Here is an 18,114-nt window from a genome sequence, read left to right on the forward strand (position 1 = left end):
AACGTTTTTTATTTATTTTTGGGACAGAGAGAGACAGAGCATGAGCGGGGGAGGGGCAGAGAGAGAGGGAGACACAGAATCGGAAACAGGCTCCAGGCTCCGAGCCATCAGCCCAGAGCCTGACGCGGGGCTCGAACTCACGGACCGCGAGATCGTGACCTGGCTGAAGTCGGACGCTTAACCGACTGCGCCACCCAGGCGCCCCGCGTGCATATTTTTTAAAGGTTTGTTTATTTATTTTGAGAGAGAGAGACAGTGGGGGAGGGGCAGAGAGAAGGGGACAGACGACCCAAAGCGGGCTCTGTGCTGACAGCAGAGAGCCCAATGCAGGGCTCGAGCTCACAAACTGCGACATCATGGCCTGGGCCAAAGTGGGATGCTCAACCAACTGAGCCAACCAGGCGCCCCCACAGATTTTTAAAAAATAAATACAGTGCAGTACTGAAAATACTTTCTCTTCCTTATGATTTCCTTAACACGTTCTTTCCTCTAGCTTACTTTATTGTAAGGAGGCGGTATATAATACATGTAACACACCAAATGTGTGTTAGTCAACTATGCTGTCTACAGTTGGCTTTGGGTCAGCCAAAGTACTAAGGCCATTAGTAGTTATGTTTTGGGGGAGTCAGATATGCAGATTTTTGACTGTGCCCCTAACCCCTGAGTTATTCAAGGATCAACTGTATTTTCTTCCTATTCATACCATCACCTGGGATAATATTTATTTTTTTCAATTTGCCATCTGTTCTGCTCTCCCTCTGCCAGAACAGGAGCTCCATGAGGGCAGGGGCTTTGATCTGTTTGTGACTAAGTCCCCACAGCCAAAACAATGCCTGGCACATAGCGCTCGCTCAGGAAATGCTTGCTGGGTAACCAGAGGCACTGAATGACTGGCTTAGTTTGGTTGCTATAACAAAATACCACAGACTGGATGGCTTGTAAACAATAGAAATTTATTCCTTACGGTTCCGGGGGCTGGAAGTCCAAGATGTGGTGTCTGATAAGGGCTTACTTCCTGGTTTATAGCAGGCCACTGTGTCCTCACATGGCAGAAGGGGTGAGGGAGCTCTCGGGAGTCCTTTTTATAAGAGCACGAATCCCATTCGTGAAGGCTGCACCCTTACAACCTCCTCACTCCCAAACGCCCCACCGCCTGATATCCTGACGTTGGGGGTTAGGGCTTCGACATAGGCATTTTGGGGGGACACATTCAGACCATAGCAATGACTGAGGAAGCTCTTTCAGGTTTGTAGTCTGTGTCTCCAGGGAGATGACGAAGTTGACACCAGTCAATGCCCCAACCCCGTTGAAGGTGCAGATCAGGCCGGGGTGTGGACACAAATAGAGATTGAGGACACAGTCTCACGAGTCTTGGCACCAGGGCACAGAGACCTAGACTAACCCTAGGGAATTTACACAATTCTTTTCATCATTCAGTGAATTTCTTTCCAAAACCTTCAAACGCCGAGGAGGAACAAAAGTAGGGGGATTGTTTATGATCTTTGGTCTTTTTTTTTTTTTTTCCCCTAACCTTGAAGTTGAGTGAACAAAAACAATGGAGCTCAGGGCAGAAGAATGTCGAAAGTCGCGTTTGTTTGTTTCACCCAAGTTCATCCAGCTGTTTAAAACCCAAGGAGGAAATTTATCATGGAGCCGTATTAACAAATGCTGGCTTACTGAGAGTTTGGCCCAAGTTCAGAGGGTATTTGACATCATGCATGGCTTGCCACCCTCTTCTCAAGACCAGAACAAAAGAACTGCAAATATCATTTCACTAAGTCTTAGTCTCCTCATCTGTAAAATGGGACAGCGAGACCTACCTTAGTATTTGAGGGTCACATGAACCGGTGGGTCTGCCAGTGCCCTGCAGACGGGCTTGTGTTGTACAAGTGCATCATGGCTCCATTATAAAGGGCTCTGAATTCTGCATGGAAAAGTTGGCATATATCACTGGCAGGAAAATTTACTGAGATATCTGTCTGGAATTTGTTCTTATTGTATCTTTCCCTCTCTCGCTCTAGGTAGAGAGGCCTTTTGGTTTTCCTTGTTTCAGGATTCCTTGGGCATAGGGTTGAAAAAGAGAATTCTCTCTGCTTTTCTGGCCTGACTTCGGAGAAGATGGTGTTAACCTGGGACGGAAGCAGCCTGAGAGGCTGGGGAGCAAGAACAGAAGAAAGAGAATTGGGATTTGGGGTGGGGGGAAGTGGCTGGAGAGGTCCTCTCAACTTAGCAGAGAGGTGGCTTGGGTTCCAGGCCTTTACTCTCTTCCTTCCCCGGGCCCCGGAGTGGAGGCGGAGCCTCAATGAGCCCAGGAACCCACATCTTCTGCAGAGGCCGCGGCCCAGGAGCAGGAGAGATGTCAACCTGTGTAGACTCAGGAGTGCAAGGACATCAACAACCAGAGGCTCTTACGGCTGTTCCATTTGGGCATCTGGGGCCCCTCCATGTCTCCCGGGGAGGGTGGTGCTGTTGCTGCTTCCAGGATGAGCCCCATTCACTCATGACTGACTTGGTGCATTTCTCTACCAACCCTTTGAAATGGCTTCTCCTAATCAGAATTAATTTATTTGTAGAACAATCATGTGGCATTTCTTTCATGCCACGGTCATGGAATAATACCCACTACCTGCTCCCTTTAGAACACGATATCAGAACTGCCCTCGGACAAGAATGTTAGGTACATGGCAGCATCTGGAAGCGACACGTTCTGAAAGAACCAGTAAACATCAGGAAATCATTATCAGGAAATCATTGTCCTGTGTTTACTTCTGGCACTAACAAGCTCTGCGACCTTAAGTAAGTCACTTCCAATCTGTGCCTCCATTTATGTACTCATTAAGTGAAGGGAGCCGGGCTAAATTCCTGGTCTGTGTTCCTGCAAAGTTGGAATGGGTTTGAGAAGCATGAAATAGTCACGAAACCATATTCTTAACTGAGGATATAGTTTAGAAGCTGTTCCAGTACTGTGAATTTCCGCTTCAAAAGCAATTGACTTTTGGGAAAAGCAACTTCTGCAATTTCAGGAGACAACCCAAGTAAGTGTGACATCATATCCGTTACCTGCGTAAGCAACACTTGTTCGCGCATTTGTGGTCTCTCCATCGGGACTCTGGTCTTCCCAGGAATGTGTACTTCTTGGGATTTTCATTTGTAAAAAATTAAAAAAATTAAAAAAATAAAAAAAAAGCGCCTTTGAAAAAAACCCGATCCTTCCATAAGCGGCTCATCTTTCACCGGGGCTGGAGCAGCGTAAACATGACCGCATGAGGCTCCAAGTTTATGTTTTCTCAATGACTTCCAGATCAAATTTGCTGTGTTTACAAGATGGAGACACTTTTTCTAACCGCCAGGACTGCAAATTCAGATGGAGGGGGGTAGGTGGGGGCGATGCCCCAGCTGGGATGTCTCTGCTTCGAGTTATTCTTGTCTCCGACAATGTCTCCACGAATGCCCCAGCAGGGTGAACGCCTAGCCCGGCAGCTGCCTGTGGACACTGGCTTTTCATACTCAAATTGAACCAAGATGCCTCCAGATTATTTATTATTATTTTAAACGATAAGCCCCAGGCTCAGAGGTGGGATCCTGACCACAGAGGTAACCTTCCCCAGCCCGTGCTTGACAATTGCTTGACTTCTTCCTACATCTGTCTCTCTTAGTTCTTGCCTCATCCAGAGCCCATGAATCCCATTTTGAAGTTTCTCGTGATTCCCCTGAATCATAACAGTGTTAACCTAACTCCCGGGAGCCCCTGGGTGACTGTGAAGTTTGTAGGTCATCTGTTGAGGTAGCCATCAGTGTTCTGCTAAACTTCAAACATGAAGCCTTTGAATCTTTTACCTTGATATATATATACGTATGTATATCCCTTTAAAACAACCATTTCACTTAAATCCCCTATGTTAGATGTTTAAAGCTTATAAGAGATGGCACTGTCTGCTACCTCTCGGTGGGGAAGGGGGTTGGGGGCACAACACAGAGAGGAAAGTGCACTTGCCTTCAGGAGCCTGATTCACAGTCAGAAGCTGATCTACCAGCACTGCCTGGCCGCGTGACCTTGGCCCCATCTGACTCTCTGAAGCCCAGTTTCCCGTTCTGCCCTTTGCCTCCCAGGGATAAGATGGGTACCAGGGGGCATGCCAGGCATGAAAAGATACTATGCCTAATAAAATACCATGGAAACAAAAACTCCGCGACCATCAGCCTCAAGGTTCTCAGGGAGGTGGCGAAAGCAATTCAGGGATGACGTCCGTTGCTATGCAACTGGGGTATTTGTAAAAACAAATTTAAAAACAATTTTTTTTTAATCATTAACACGGCTGAAACTCAGACATGAAGCCTCCAGGGTGTCTCCAGCATCCTCTGCCATTCCTGTGACAATTTACTCCCTCTCTGGGGTCCCGGTTGTCCGCGTCAGTGGGAGGGGTGGGCATGGTGGTGGCTAAGGAGTCTTGCGAACCCGGAGTGCTAGCTACAGTGTTGCTCCGTAGGAAGAAGGGACAGGATTAGAGGCAAGAAGGGGAGAATCTGTAGTTATGCCTCTGTTGAAGGATTTTTGGAAATAAATAAACAAATAAAAATTTTATTAGTAGGAAACACAGATCTAAATATCTTACTGGAGGCTTTGATTTCAGTCAAAATACGTGTTCCTCGGTCACCCCTCCCCCTCACACAGAGAACACGTGCATATGAATCATACACACGTTCTTTTTTGTTGTTGTTTATTTATTCATTTATTTTGAGAGAGAGAGAGCAGTACAGGGGCAGAGATAGAGGGAGGAGAGAGAATCCTAACCAGGCTCCTCACCATCATCATGGAGCCTGATGCGGGGCTCAAACTCAAGAACCATGAGATCATGACTTGAGCTGAAATCAAGAGTCGGATACTTAACCCACTGAGCCACCCAGGCGCCCCCACAGGCATTCTTATTTCTGCTTGTCTGCCTGACTTCCTTCCTTCTTTTCTTTTTTCCTCCCTCCTTCCCTCCCTCCCTCTTTCCTTCCTCCCTCCTTCCCTCCTTTCTTTCTTTCTTTTCTTTCTTTTTCTTTCTTTCTCTTTCTTTCTTTCTTTCTTTCTTTCTCTCTTTCTCTCTTTCTCTCTTTCTCTCTTTCATTTTAATCTGTTTTAATAAGCAATTGTCTTATTGCATATTATTTAAAATTTTTTTTGAAATTGAGTAAGTAACAATATTATATTTTTAAAGGCAAAATAAAGGACTTATAAAGGAAGTAGACTGTGCTCCTTTGTATTTTCATTACTGTAATCTTGTTTCTGCAACTCACAGGGCAGAGAGCTCTGAGGGCTTTTAATCAAATGACATGCCTTGACCTGGATCTGGAGGCGTTTTCATAGTTCTGGCTCTGATGGCGATTGCTATGTGACCTTGAGACAGTCACTTCCTCTCTCTGGACCACAGCTGCCTCGTTTGGAAAATGAAGAGGTTGAACCTTACAGCCTCTAAGGTAACTTCTAGACTTAAAGCTCTCCATATAGGTGTCTCACATTATAAAATCCAACATCTGAAACAATAAATAGAATCTATCCTCTCCAAATATCTTTTTACTTATGGAAAAGGCCAATAAAGGTAAAACTGCTTATATTATACAAGTGAATTTTTAAAAATAACTGCTTCATTTTAGAAATAGTTTGATTTACACATAACATTTCAAATTCTCTTGTACCTATAATTGATAAAAATCTTGTCTAGCTGGGCATTTCAGTGATGGTTCTTTATCCCTAGCAGCTGACCCTGTCACATCCATCAGACAGAATCACCAGAAACATCCCTGTAATGTTCGGCTGAAATCTCTAATGGGTGTGATCAAATCAGGCTTAATGTTCGCTTTGGCGAACAGTCACTTTGAAAGCGTGTGTTGCTCTCTCATTATCATTTTATTTCTACCATTAGCCACATTAAAAAATATAAATCACGACTAACGTCTTTTCAGAACGAAGGTTAACCCTCTCACCTCAGAAACTGATCATCGCTGTCAGTGAGAAGGAGGGCCACGGTGGAAGGAAGAAGGGACACAGCATGAGGGGAGCAAGCATGGTGTGACCTTGGGTAAGTCACTTCCCTCTCTGGGCCTCAGTTTCCTCATAAGTAAATGTGGGGCGGGTCTAGGTCCCTCCGAAGGACCCTTTGGCGCTCATGTGCAAGGCTGTTGTATAGTCATCTCAGCACCACTGGGCTGTCGTGTGTAAGAAAATGATCCCTTACCGCATTTCTGATGAGTGCCCCTCCCTCAGTTCATCCCAGGGTGTAGCCAAGAGCCTCCTCCCAACAACCTCAGCTCGCATGCTTTCTGGGTGCATCGACTTGAGACCTGGTTTTCCTATTTAGTCCTGCAGGAATAAGGACAAGTCTGTGGGGAGGTCTCGGGGTCCTGGGGAACAGAGAATACAAATGGGGTCCTGGGGAACTGGAGAAAAGGCTCTACCTCCCTTTAATGATCTAGGGAGGGGCTTTCAAACTTTCAGAGACACAGAAGTCCTTCCACCAGATGAAATGTACCGAAGAACACAGTATATAAAACACAGAAAAGCTGTATCTGGCCGGCATAAATTTATTTTGTATGGTCACATTTATGACATTTATTGAAAACTCAACAAGAGGTTGCCCGTTTTGACTAATGCAAAATTTTGAGATGAGAGAATACGGGTGACAGTTGCTGGCTTACCAGCCTTGGCATCTGCTAAACGTCTCTAATGTATTTTGTTGCATCATTTCCTGGCTGCAAATAGGAGCTTTTCTTCTGAGGGTGGCCCTGCCGTCAGGGGACATTCCTCAAGTACACGGCGATAGCAAACTTTTTGTTCTGAGGTTGACCCTAACTTTCTCTTAGTGGTTGGTGATGTGTTTAAGTAGTGTAATTCCTGCAATGGCATGTATATTATTTCTTGTTTTGGTTACAACAATCTTTTAATGTTTATTTATTTTTGAGAGAGAGAGCGAGAGTGAGAGAGAGAGAGAGAGAGAGAGCATGAATGGGGGAGGGGCAGAGAGAGGGGGAGACACAGAATCGGAAGCAGTCTCCAGGCTCTGAGCTGTCAGCACAGAGCCCACCACCTGCAGCTGAACTTGAACTCGAACTCACCTGCAGCTGAGATCATGACCCAGGCCGAAGTCGGATGCTTAACCGACTGAGCCACCCAGGTGCCCCTGGTTTAGAATTTTTCTAACTATATTATAAAAATACAGATCTAACTTCACTTGTAGGATTTCCAAATCACTTGTGTGGAAGGCCTTTGGGCAGTGGACGTGGAGAATTCTGAAGGCTTCAGGCAGCCTTATCGTGGGACGCGGTGAAATGTATTCTCTGCCGCACAGAGGCAGGGCGAGGGGCCCGCAGTGAACTGCAGGCTGCTGATGTGTGAAGCCGTGTTTTAAAGCCAGGCTCTCAAATCTCACTGGATCTCTCAGTTACCTCCCTCCTGTGATTTCCTATTCCCTTGGCAGAGTCTTTTTTGAAGGCTCTAGCCTCCCTTGGGTAGGCTCCAGGCCTCACCTGGAAAGATGGTTGGGGCCAACGTGTTAGGGGAAGTCCAGCCCTTCCCTGAGACCACCGTGGAAGTAGGAGTAATGGACATAAAACCCTCTAAAGAGAAGGCGAATCCTAAATATGGTAGGAGGGTCCCTGGAGCTGCCTACCCCAGACCCCCATCCTTCCCCTGGCCAGTCTCCTTCCAGTGTCTGCCCTGGAGGTTCTAGACTTTATTTTTAGTAATAAAGCCAATATTTCCATAATACTCCAGTGTGCCAAGTTGTATATTAGGCGCTGCGGGGACACGGGGATGAATAGTTTCCGGCCGGGCTCCCAGCAGCTAACAGTCAACAGAAACATGAGCTCCGAGGCGGCTTCACCTGAAGGAGAAGCCGGGTTCGTACTATTTTCCACATTGATGCGGCTCGTCTGAAAGATCTTTCGATATTAATTCCTATTTTAGGACCCAGTAAGATCTATTTGAAAGTTCACATTCTTCTGCCCCAGCTCCACTCCCACCTCTGAAGTAGGAGGAAGCACACTTCGGGGTGTCTGCGCATGATTGATGGCCCGGGTCTCTCTTTGTATTCCTTGGCCTGTAGGTTTAGATCTCAGATTGTTTCAAAATGTCCAGAAGCAGTCAACATGTGGTATCTCCAACATCTTAGAGACACGAGGTCACAATATCATACGGCTGAAGGACTTATTTAAAAAAAATAAATACGGTGCGCCTGGGTGGCTCAGTCGGTTGAGTGTCCGACTTCAGCTCAGGTCATGATCTCACAGTCCGTGAGTTCGCGCCTCGCGTCGGGCTCTGTGCTGACAGCTCAGAGCCTGGAGCCTGCTTCGGATTCTGTGTCTCCCTCTCTCTCTGCCCCTCCCCTGCTCGTGCTCTGTCTCTCTGTCTCTCAAAAATAAAGATTAAAAAAAAATTTTTTTTAATAAATAGAACCTTTCCACCATTTTTTGGTTAAGGCTGAAGGCTCTGCTTCTTGGGCAGTGAGGGATAGGATGCCAGGAAGCAATTTTGCAAAGGAAAATAATGAGAATATCTTGTTTAAGCCCATGTACTATTTCTCCCTTCCTGGGGTCTCCCTTGGTGGAGGGGGGCTGGGAGCCTTACACGTATACCCATTGCACAGCCCCACTGAAAGTCAGACTGTCTCTTAGATGAGGGATGGGACTTAGCAAGTGATTCCCTATCTCTGAGCTTGCAGGTTTGTAGGGATACTGAAAGGTGTTAACGATGTGGAAGATGAGAGGAAGTCTGTGAACAATTTTCAATATTTCAAAGAGCTTTAATGGGAATTCTGCATTTGCCCAGATCTGGCTTGCAGTCTCATGGAGACACCCACCCCCTCTTTTGTTTTTTAGCTATGTGGTTACACCAGGGACTACCTCATGCAAACCAGAAGCTCTGCTGGACCAAATGGTATTGTGATGAATCACCTGAGCTTTGACAGAAGACAGATCTTGGGTCAAGCCTGTGCTCATCCACTTCCTAGCAGAATGACTTTGCTGGAGCTACCTGATCTCTCTGAACCCCCATGTCCTTGTCTGTAAAATAAGGATAGTAATGATACCCACATCACAGGGTTGTTGCAGTTGGTCCATAGTAAGTCCTCCATTAAAGTTAGCTGTTATCGGGGCTCCTGGGTGGCGCAGTCGGTTAAGCGTCCGACTTCAGCCAGGTCACGATCTCGCGGTCCGTGAGTTCGAGCCCTGCGTCGGGCTCTGGGCTGATGGCTCAGAGCCTGGAGCCTGTTTCCGATTCTGTGTGTCCCTCTCTCTCTGCCCCTCCCCCGTTCATGCTCTGTCTCTCTCTGTCCCAAAAATAAATAAAAATGTTGAAAAAAAAAAAAAGTTAAAAAAAATTTAAAAAAGTTAGTTGTTATTGTTAGTAGCTTTGATTCATGAAAAATGAGAAATTGTGAATTCGTTAATAGAAGTGGCGCAATGGAGCTCCTGGCAGGCTCAGTCAGGGAAGCGTGCGACTCTTGATCCCAGGGCTGTGAGTTCAAGCCCCACGTTGGGCATAGAGATCACTTAAAAATAAAATTAAAAAAAAAAGTAGCACCTTGGTAGGCAAAAATCCTATGAAACTTGTAGCTCAGAGGCGTTGATTGTTTACAACAGGCAACAGGCTTTGGATTTTCTGTGTGACTGTGGAGTGGACTTACGTGCCTGATTAAAATTTGATTGGGACACTTCCATTTCATTCCCTTGGGCTGACTATGCTTATCTACTGGTGTCATAAAACGAGCTCAGGACCATCGTGCAGGCCGCGTGCCCTGTGGTGACCTCTTTCTAGGCCACTTTTGTGTCCTCTAGATGGAAAGCTGTTGATTGAAAGGGAAGAAAAATCCCCTCTGTCATGATGGCTACAGATCACATTCAATCAGGACAACATTCTATTGATTCAAAAGCCACACAAACACACACACACACACACACACACACACACACACTTCCAACTCTGTTGATACCGGTGACTGGGGGAGAATGGGGGAGATATTCTGGGGCAGTGTACCTGAGAAGAAAGTTTCAATCGCATCACCACCCAGTGGTGGGTGGACGTGACGTGGACAGATATAGTCTGTTCTAGGGTTTTTGCTTAATTCTCAATAATCTCATTTCTACTCTTTGTCCTTGGAGGTCTTTCTTGGCAATGAGTTGAGACTTAGGTTTTTTCTCCTTAAAGCAAAAAAAATACTGTGATCCTAAAGCTGCTCAAAAAATAAAGACTGTAGAAAATGTGTGTGTGTGTGTGTGTGTGTGTGTGTGTGTGTGTTGTGCTAACAGCAGCTCCAGAAAAAAAGGTAAAATTTGGTTCCTAACTTTTCTTCGTGTTGATATGTTACGTGACTCGAGGGCCAGAGATTTGTACCTAATATTCTGATTTCCCTGTTTATCGAGGTTGTGTGGAAATGTCCTGCTGAATGCCAACCATCTTCCCCTCCGTCCAGACACACAGCTCTCCCTGGGCTCACTTTGCACTAGATGCCCTCTAGCACCTCTCTCTTAGACTTTCTTTTTCACCACCCAAAGATGTTGCCATGAATAAGAAGGATTTTTTTTTCCCCTACAACTGAACACTTCAGCTTCACGACAAATGGGATCAATTCATTTCCTTCTCTACTATAGACACTGGACGTGTAATAGCTCATAGAAAGGGGTGGGGAAGCTCACTGTTGAAATCCATTTCGTGTTAGTCTTGACTAAAAATGAAAGGAATGGAGATTAACAATTCAAAAAATGGAGCTGGTTCATTAAAATGAACTCCAATTGTGTCCAATTCACTCCTGCTTGATTATAATGATGAAAACCTAGGTTTTACCAGGATAAAATGAAGTCCTTCTTATCAGAGAGGAAAACTGTTTCCCAAGATTGGCGGCAGAAGTGTTTGTTTTTCTGGAAATAATAAAAATAGGGCCTCTCAAGTGACACATTAAAAAGGAAGTTGCTCTCCACACCTAACTACGTATTAGTGAATGTTGGAATCCAGGAAAAATTTTCTCACATACGAATCTAAACTTAAGCCAAATGCATTCAGATTTCTACAATGGGAACTTGCAAAGTTGCAAATACCTGAACAGGTACACAATCTCTAAGTAACTCTGATTTACTGAAGACATACTCAAATGCTCTGTGCCTGTGTCGCATGATTTATTAAATGGGGCAATTAGCATGCTCTAGAATTTCCCCCTCCCCAGAGGAGAGGAATTTATCCTTAACGTGGTTAGTGCTACACAGTCACGTAGATATGACGCTGTCACTAAGCAAGACATCACCTTTTAAGAAGACCTCCCAGAGAAATGAAGTGATTATAAAGGAGGCAGAGGAAGGGGGGCAAATAGAACTATAGGCTTTCATATCTGGAACAATTCCAACTCTGCAATAGAAGAGAGCAAGTCTCTAAGAGCGAACTCCGCTGGTCTCAGTGATTACAAGGGACACACTCCTACAGGGAAGCCATTTGCCCCTGTTGCAAACTGTTTTGCCCACCACCGGCCTTTGGACAACCTGTTAGTAAAGGAAAGAAAGGTTCTTTTATGTTTAAATCTCCCAGCCTCTGAAACTGCCCTTCAGAAACCCTATCTTTTCCCTTCTTTCTTTTCTTGGCAACACTAAAAGTCCTTTGTAAACATCCTCCCGGAAAAGTCTCTGTAGATCTGTCTGATAAACTTCGAATGGGAGAGAGTTTAAACTCCTGTCTGAGCACAGATTAGATGGAGAGCTTAAGAGATTATTGCCTCCAGAGAAGTAGCCAAAATCACCAAGCATGAAAAGGTGTCAAAGAGAAATAGAAATGAGGCAGTCCTGGTCTTTCTACATGGGGCTTTTTTCTGTCTCCAGAACCCAAAGATCTTACAAGCCTTATTGCTGATCAGGAGGAAGGAAGGTCCAGACTCTTGATTCTAAATGCACAAAATGGGGAAGCAAAGGTAATGAAACGTTAAGAGATGGGCTCAAAGTTAGAGCTAACTGTCATAAAAACCACTCCAACCAAAAAGAAATAGCCCATTGAGGGATGCCTGGCTGGCTCAGGTGGTAGAGTGTGCGACTCTTGATCTCAGGGTCGTGAGTTTGAGACCCACATTGGGTGTAGAGATTACTTAAAAATCTTAAAAAAGAAAGAAAGAAACAGTCCATTGAATCAGAAATGAAAATTATTATTATTTTTTTTATTTTTAAGAATTTGTTGATAACTCAACTTTTATTTAACAAATCTACCTATCTCTCCTTCCTATTTGTCTTCCATTGTAAGCCGAAGAAAATGCATTTGTCTACTGGAAACACTGATTTCTTCCTAAATTTAAGATTTCTCTGGGCACCTGCGTGGCTCAGTCAGTTAAGGGTCTCACTTGGGCTCAGGTCACGATCTCGAGGTCTGTGGGTGTGAACCCCACATGGCGCTCTGTGCTGACAGCTCAGAGCCCGGAGCCTGCTTCAGATTCTGTCTCCCTCGCTCTCTGCCCCTCCCCCACTCAGGCTCCATCTCTCTCTCTCTCAAAAAATAAGTAAACATTAAAAAAATGTAAAAAACAACACTGAAAGACGATGTGGTTCATGGCGGGTTTCAGGGATGGCTCTTTCAGTCTCTCTTGTCCTACTCTGGTTCCTTCCCCTTGGAATGTAGCCAGTTGCTTTCTAGGCAGTGAACAGTGGAAGTTTCCCATCCCAGGAGACATTGGCAGAGACTAGATGGTGGTTACTCCGAAGTGGAGGGGATTCCTCTGCTGCAGGGGAGTGGTGGCCAGAAAACCCCAAAGGGGTTTGAAGGGCCTTTCTAGTTTGAAGCCCCCTCGGTCCTATCCTAGAGGTCCCTGTGGCTCAGAAGTAACTGGTGTTAGGTCAAGATTTCAGACTCAGATAGTCACCCTCTTCCCACCCAGAAGATCAAACAGCAGGTGTCAGCACTTAGTAGGGACAGCAATATGTGGGCAGTCTGTTAGGCCAGGTGTTGAGTGACTGTGGATAATGCTGGTCTAGACAATGTTGAAGCGAAATAAACAAATTAAATCCCTGCTCTTGTTTGAATGGCATCTCTTCAGTGAGACCATGATTCCAGGCTCCTAGATGACAATGTCCGGTTTTGAAAATGCAGCTTTATTGAGGCATACGTGCCATAAAACAAACTGCATACATTTAAAATGTATAGTTTGGTGTTTTGCCATATGCATGCACCCATGAAACCATCCCCGCAATCACGAGAGTGAATATATCCATCACCTGCCAAAGTTTCCTCATCTCCCTTTGCGATTCTGCTCAGCCCTTGGCGCCCTATCTACCCCTCGCCCCCGTCTCTAGGCAGCTGATGATTCGCCTTACGTCACTGCAGATTAGTTTGCATCGTGTAGAAGGTCATAGGAGGACAATCATAAAGGACTCACTCTCTGTGTTCTGACTTCTTTCACTCAGCGTCATTATTTTGAAGTGCACCTCTGTTGTTGTATATATCAATAATTTATTCCATTTTATTGCTAAGTAGCAGTCTACTTATGGATATACTGCTTGTATGGATATACTGCAATGTGTTTATCCGTTCACGTATTGATAGACATTTTTATTGTTTGCAGTTGTGCGTGATCCCAAATGAAGCTGCCTTGAATGCTTACTTAAAAGTCTTTGGGTTGGGGTGCCTGGGTGGCATGGTCGGTTAAGCGTCCGACTTCGGCTCAGGTCATGATCTCCCGGTTCACGAGTTCGAGCCCCGCGTCAGGCTCTGTGCTGACAGCTCAGAGCCTGGAGCCTGTTTCCGATTCTGTCTCCCTCTCTCTCTGCCCCTCCCCTGTTCATGCTCTGTCTCTCTCTGTCTCAAAAATAAATAAACGTTAAAAAAAATTAAAAAAAAAAAAAGTCTTTGGGTAAATGCCTGGGAGTGGACTGGCTTGATCCTATGTTAGGCTTATGTTTAACTTTTCCAAAATGGCTTGCTGTCTTACATTCCCACCAGTGATGTGTGACAGTTCTGGTTGGTCCACATCATGGCCAGGTAGGGTTTTTGTTTGTTTGAGACTACGTTTCTTGGGTGCCTCGCGGGTACATCCTATCTCATTGTGATTTTAATTTGCATTTCTCTAAGGACAGACGACACGTATCTTTTTGTGTGTTTTTGCCATCTGTGTTCTTCTTGGATGCAGTGTCCGTTTAAATCTTTTGCCCATTTTGTAATTGGCTCGTTTGTTTTCCTATTATTGAGTTTTAAAAGTTCTTAAATATAATTTGGATACAATTCTCTTATCGGATCTGGGATCTGCAAATATTTTCTCCACATTGCGTTTTCTTTTTTTCTCAAAGGAGTGTCTTTTGAAGATAAGTTCTTAATTTTGGTAAAATATAATTTACTAATTTTTTGTAAAGCTCTGTGCTTTTGGTGTTGTGTCTAAGAAATATTGGCAGAACCTTGGGTCACAGGATTTTCTCCTACGTTTCTTTTTCTTTTTTTTTAAGTTTCATTTATTTTGAGAGAGATAGAGACAGCATGAGTGGGGGAAGGGTAGAGAGAGAGGGAGAGGGAGACAGAGTTTCCCAGGTAGGCTTCGAGCTGCCAGCACAGAGCCCAATGTGGGGCTCAAATCCACAAAGCTGTGAGATCATGGTCTGAGCAGAAACTTAGAGTCAGACGCTTAACTGACTGAGCCACACAGGCACTCCTTTCCTCTGTTTCTTTAAGAAATTTTGTAGTTTTTGGTTCTATATTTAGGCCTAAGATCTATCACGGGTTATGTCTTGAATATGTTGTAAGGTATAGATTGAAGTTCTTTTTTTTTTTTTTTTTTGCATTGTGTATCCAGTTGTTTCTGCCTCTCTGTCAAAAATCGATTGAATGTATGCAGGGTCCACTTCTTGATTCTCTGTACTGTTCCATTGGACAGTTTGCTCACTGATATACCAATATTATGCTGTCTTGATTACTGTGGCTTTTGGATAGATGTTGAAATAAGATGGTGTATACATCTCCAACTTTGTTCTTTTTCAAAAGCGTTTTGGCTATTCAAGCTTCTTTGCGTTTCTAAATTGGCCAGAACTAGCCTAGTAGGGGTACATACAGATGAGGGTCTAAACTTCTTTAAACCACACTCGCCATCATCTCCTTATGAGAGAGGATTCAGAGAGAGATACTCGGTAATTACACCTTTATTTAGAAGTACAGTACAAAGTATCTTCGAAGAGAAGTATTTAAAGAACTTGATGGGGCGCCTGGGTGGCCTCAGTCAGTTAAGCGTCCAGCTTCGGCTCAGGTCATGATCTTGAGGTCCGTGAGTTTGAGCCCCGCGTCGGGCTCTGTGCTGATGGCTCAGAGCCTGGAGACTGTGTCGGATTCTGTGTCTCCTCCTCTCTCTCTGCCCCTCCCCTGTTCATGCTCTGTCTCTCTCTGTCCCAAAAATAAATAAACGTTAAAAAAAATTAAAAAAAAATAAAGAACTTGAAAAACAGGAAGCGAGGGAGGAGGGAGGATAAGCTTCATGGAAGAGATGAAATTTATCGGTAGAAATTTGATAAGTAGGGAGTAGATGGAACCTGAGGTAGCACCTAGAGAGAATAATATGAAGTACATTGAGCAAGAATTCCAACTAGGTTGTGAGAAAGGGCGTGTAAAGAATACAATGGGAGACACAGCTGAAAAATGGGTTGTCTTCAGATTGTAGAGGGCTTTGAAATGGAGGTTGAAGAGTCTGTGCTTAATTTTCTAGGTGATGAGGACCCGTGAAGTTTTTTTGTTTTTCTGTGTGTGTGTGTGTGTGTGTGTGTGTGTGTGTTTTCAGAGAGAGGGTTTTTAAGAGAGATGGGATTGTCACTGGAGTTGAACCAATGGCAGCAACTGAACCACTTCAAGCTCACATCCTGCTACAGATATAATCATATCTTACCTGCCGGGCACTAGAGGCCGGAGGAGGAGGAAGAGGGGAAGGGAGGGTTAGGACTTGTGGGAGAGGCTGCCTGGCAGTAGGACTTTAATTTCAGTGGAATGTTTTCATGGGCATTGCCTTTCCCTTCCTGGATGGGTGAATGAGTGGAGTTTCCTTGGGAGTGTTTTTCTTGGGCACTTTCATTGGGTTTCAACTGAAAACACAGGATATTGGTATGATCTTCACGGTTTAGGTTGAATTGCAGGCCACCCCCAAAACTTCCTTGAGGTTACATTTTATCCAACCCTTCTCACTGTTCAAATGCCTACCGAACACAGATTTATAGAATGCCAAAGCTGGAAAAGGCCTCCAAGACCATCTGAACCATGCCTCTCCTCTTCCTCCCACTGTTCTGTAAAAAGTAAGAGTGGGAGAGTAACTCAATTCCAATAGAATACCTCCGATCACACCGATTACTCTAAAGAACCCTTCAACAGCAGCCCAACATCGTTAGCCGACGCGACCATGCATCCTGGTTGGCCCCAAATAGTTCTAGTTCTTCCTTGTGCCTTTGGTGCAATTATTCATAGTGACCCCATTCACTCTCCAGAGTGAGCCAATCTGGATGAGAAGTAATGTGGACCCCCTAAGTAATGTTTTCCAACATATGGGCCACGGTGTGGAACCAGGCATTGAGGAGGGGGTCTTAGAGTTACCGCAGGGGGTTTGTAAGTCCATCGTGCTTATATAGTTTCTCAATCAGCAGAGAAAAAGTAAGACTACTACCTTTATTGGTCCAAGATGGATGTTTAAGTTGAGTATAGGAATCACTGGAAAATATTGGGACATGATGACCTATGGGATCCAGCCTTCTTTTTCTGGCCTCTCCCCTCCCCTGCTCATCTCCCATCCTCCTGTGGTCTTGCCCTAGGGATAATTCTTGGTGGCCTGACTCTGCCATGCTATTTCAGGGCTCAGTGCTTTTGAACATGTTTCCCTCTGTTGGAAGAGGGAACCTCTGTCTTGTCTGACTGATGAGCGCCCCTCTTTTCCACGCTCAGAACTTCCACTCCCCTGTCCTCCTTCCCCACACAGGGCAGGGCTGAACTCTCTCTCTCCTGAGCCTCACTGTGCCCTGTGTTCTCTTCCCTCTGGTCTCCCATTAACACTCGCTACGGGCTGTGTTTATTTACGTGCCTGTCTCCCTCTTGGACTGTGAGCCCCTCAAGAGCCAAGGCTGTCCCTACACTCTGAGCACATTACCTGGTACAAGGAAGGGATGCAGGGAACATTTGTCAAGTGCATTCATGTAGTCAGTATTTATCGAACATTAACTTTATTCCAAGCACAACGTTGCAGGGGCCCCAGCAGTGCATGCAATGATATCCCTGTCGCGGGGCATTATAGCCCAATCCGTGAACCCATGTAGCCGGAGCGTGTGGACCGATCTGTGCGTCATGCGTGTGCGTACACGTGTATCTGTGCCGGCTGGAACCCTGGGTTCTTCTCAGGAAACCAGAACATTTCAGAACAAATCAGTCTTTTTCCATGCGGCTCCTTTGTGAATTAAGAAGCATAAATCTCTGATCTATTTTAAAGCAGGGAAAGGGAAGTCTGTGGAGGCTAAAATAACTTTCTCAAGGTCACTGAGTTGTGTGGTTGGTCCCCCCTCCCCCCCCAGGGAAGCCTTGCCTCGGACCCAGCTCAGACCTGAGGGGGGGGAGGGATGACTCTGACCCTACCAAGCCCTGCCCATTCACGTGGGAGGTGAGGGGGTCCCCAGGGTTGCCTGTAGGGGACAGGCAGGCTGTGTGGGTACCTGTCACCGGGCAGGAGCCCCTCCCAGGAGCTGGTCCAAAGCCTCAGAGGCGGAGCAGAAGCCCAGCAGAAGCCCGTGTGCTGTTTGTGGTGAGGAGGGCTCTGTTCTCAGTGGTTTATTTATGCAATTCCTGGAGTGAGAGAGAAGGTTTGCAGCTGGGGCTGAAGTAAATACCAGGTCCTGGGGAGCTCAGCAAATGATAATGCAAAGCCCTGAAGCAAAAGAAGAGGGAGGTGGAGAGGGAGAGGGGGGAGAGGGGGAGGGGTAGGGGAGGGGGTGGAGAGAGGAAGGAGGCGGAGGGGAAGGAGAGAAGCTGAGATCTGGTGCCCCTCAGGCTGAGTCCTGATCGAGCTGTGGAGAGGGAGGAAAGATATGGTTTGCCCTGACAATTCTGTAAAGGTGTAAACCCCGCTTTGCCACCCCAATTCATTTCTGCCTTGAAACAGACCTCCCCACCTC

General features: G+C 45.6%; 2 long non-coding RNA genes across 2 annotated transcripts; one reads left to right on the plus strand and one right to left on the minus strand.

Moving 5' to 3' along the window:
• The first annotated feature begins 3,148 nt into the window (after positions 1-3,148).
• LOC123379801 lies at positions 3,149-9,248 on the plus strand. Its single transcript, XR_006584670.1, has 4 exons — positions 3,149-3,594; positions 5,283-5,460; positions 5,947-6,062; positions 8,857-9,248. It is a non-coding gene; the product is annotated as an uncharacterized LOC123379801 (long non-coding RNA).
• Positions 9,249-17,165: 7,917 nt separating this feature from the next.
• LOC123379802 lies at positions 17,166-17,851 on the minus strand. Its single transcript, XR_006584671.1, has 2 exons — positions 17,656-17,851; positions 17,166-17,393 (listed from the first exon to the last, which is right to left on the minus strand). It is a non-coding gene; the product is annotated as an uncharacterized LOC123379802 (long non-coding RNA).
• Positions 17,852-18,114: the final 263 nt, after the last annotated feature.

This window comes from Felis catus, chromosome C2 (assembly GCF_018350175.1).
Source record: "Felis catus isolate Fca126 chromosome C2, F.catus_Fca126_mat1.0, whole genome shotgun sequence".
NCBI lineage: Eukaryota > Metazoa > Chordata > Mammalia > Carnivora > Felidae > Felis > Felis catus.